Below are 2,995 nucleotides of genomic sequence, written 5' to 3' on the forward strand. Positions count from 1 at the left end.
CACAGATCCTTGCTCATAAACTTTGAGCTTCCAACCATGATGAACCGACAATTATGATGCCAACCACTAATAAATTCTTTCTTGCTTTTCATTCCACAAAGAGCTCTAAGTTAACCATCTGTTTCAAGCAAACCATATTCAAGCAGAATAAGAAAGCTAAGGGGTATGAATTTTACCCACTTGAATGGTGTAAAGGATGATGGTGACTTAGGAAGAGAGGTCTCCCCATACTTTGACAATGTGAGGTCCACTCCCTTGTGCTCTTCTTTGGTTACCTCCACCTCTTGACAAGCATCTTCCATGTCCACTTCTTGACAAGGTTCTTCACATTCAATCTCTTTCTCACCAACCTCTTCTAGCTCTTCTCCATCCTTAATGTCACAACTTAGAGGTAATGTGGAACTTATCTCAACATCAACTTCAATTTTAATGGAAGACTCCTCAAATACCAAAGGGTCATGTGTTAGTGTGGAATCATCCTCAAGAGGAAGATTTGTTGCTTGCTCTACTTCTTCCAATTCTTCCTCATTCACCATATGCTTTGGAAGTTGCACACCCTCCTTAACATCGCATTCAAGCTCAACGGAAGAAGGTTCAATATGATCCTCGAGGTGATTTGTTAGTGTGGACAAGAACTCATCAATGATTGAGTCCAATTCTTGATCAACCTCTCCCAATTCTTCAACCACTCCTTCCGGCTCAATTGTCTCAACTTCCTCCTCTTATTACGATTCTTGCTTTAACTCCTCTTCTTCACCTTGAAGCTCCAAACTCACTCTTTTACTATGCTCTTTGGTTGACCTTCCACATTCATCAATGGGAGTGTCTTGAATACATGAGCTTAGGTGGGAGGCCATGCAGTTAGCGGCTTCAGTCATGGTAGCAACCATGATTTCTGTTCATACCCTGACCGAGCTCTCCAAACTCGGGAAGTTCGCAGAAGGTCCGACCTCGTCCCAAAGGCCCACGCCTGAGGTCGGACCTCGGACAAATAAAGAAGAAGGCCCATCAAAAGGAACGAAGCCCAAAACCTAAAGGCCGAAAAAGGCCTAGGAAAGGCGGTTCCACAAAAGATAGAGATAAGACTCCCAAAAGATAAGATAAGATAAGAATATCTTATCCAGGGAAGATCACGACCAACCACTATAAATACACTGGAGCACCCAGGTATAACTCATACTCTAATTCTACTCAATATCTGCTTGGACCCATGCTAACTTAAGCATCGGAGTGTCATTGCAGGTACAACCCCCAGCCGCTCAGCACACCAAGCTCGGGTCACGGAACCCCTACCTCGGGTCTTGCCAGACGACCGAGCTACACGTTTCAGGTAACCCTCGGAACATTGGCGCCGTTGCCGGGGACCTGGAAGTCATCCCTTTACCATGGCGGACGACCCTCCCAACAATAACCACGCTACATCAGAACAAGAGGAAGAAGTTGACACCGGAGAACGACCGGATAGCCCTCTATCACCGCGCACTCCAGGAGGAAACAAACAGAATCGCCCAAAGACATCACTCCCAAACCAAGATCCCCAAAATCCTGAAAGCTCAGAAATTCTAGAAGCAGTACGGGCACAGCAAAACCGACTGAAACAACTCGAAGAGGACATAAAAAAGCAGAAAGAAACTGAACAAGATTTGAGAAGGGAAGCTCGCAAGCGCAGAGAGTTAGAAGAAAAGCTGCGGAAGATAGAGGCCGAGTTGAAAGACCGGACGGAACGCGGCACCACCCCCGAAAACAACCATGATCCCTTCACACAAGAGATCATGAAGGAGAAGGTACCGCGAAACTTCAAACCACCTGATATGGATCTCTACGACGGCACCACCGACCCAAGTCACCACCTCAGCAACTTCCGAAGCAGAATGTACCTGGTCGACGCCTCCGACGCGATTCGGTGCAAAGCCTTCCCCACCACTCTCACCAAGTCGGCCATGAAGTGGTTCGACAACCTGCCACCAGGATCAATCTCCAGCTTCGAGGACCTAACCAAAAAATTCCTAACAAGGTTCTCTATTCAAAAGGACAAGGCAAAACATGCCCCCAGTCTACTCGGGATCAAACAGGGTAACCAAGAAACCCTCCGAGAATACATGGAGCGATTCAACAAAGCCTGCTTGGACATACAACACTTGCCCACTGAAGCAGCCATCATGGGACTAGCAAACGGCCTAAAAGAAGGACCATTTAGCCAATCCCTATCCAAACGATACCCGACCTCCTTATATGAGGTGCAAGAGCAGGCAGGAAAATATATCAACATGGAGGAAACCTCCCAGCTAAGAGACTCTTCTAGGAAGGAATCAACCTACCCACTCCGAGACCGAGATCGGGAACAGAAAAAGAAAGAAGAGTCCAACTCGGACAAACCACGGAAGTACCATAGCTACACTCCCCTCCGAGTTTACCTGGTAGACGTCTACAGAGAAGTATGCCACACCGAAAAAATCCCACCGCCCCGACCTTTAAAACACAAGAGAGCGGGGAGAGAACGGTCCGAATACTGTGAATACCACAAGCTCTACGGTCATTCTACTAATGACTGCCACGACCTGAAGAATGTTATAGAAAAGCTAGCCAGAGAAGGAAAACTCGACAGATACATAGCGGAAAAAGGAGAAGAGACCAAAAAGAAAAGGAGGGGAGATAACAAGGATCGGGCCGAACAGACCCTGCGAACCCCTGAAAGGCACATACACATGATAAACGGAGGTTTTGCAGGCGGAGGAACATCCAGATCCTCGCGAAAAAGACACCTCAAAGAGATCTATCATGTCCGAGAAGACAATCCCCTGCCCGAGCTGCCAACCATCTCATTTACCCAAGAAGATGCTCAGGGGATAATACCCGGCCACGACGATCCTATGGTGATCACCATTATCCTAGCAAACGCCAACTTACATCGAACCCTGATTGACCAAGGAAGCTCAGCAGATATCCTGTTCAAAGCGGCCTTCGACAAGCTCGGACTTGAAGAAAAAGAGCTAAA

The sequence above is a fragment of the Arachis stenosperma genome, chromosome 6 (genome assembly GCF_014773155.1).
Source record: "Arachis stenosperma cultivar V10309 chromosome 6, arast.V10309.gnm1.PFL2, whole genome shotgun sequence".
Lineage (NCBI taxonomy): Eukaryota > Viridiplantae > Streptophyta > Magnoliopsida > Fabales > Fabaceae > Arachis > Arachis stenosperma.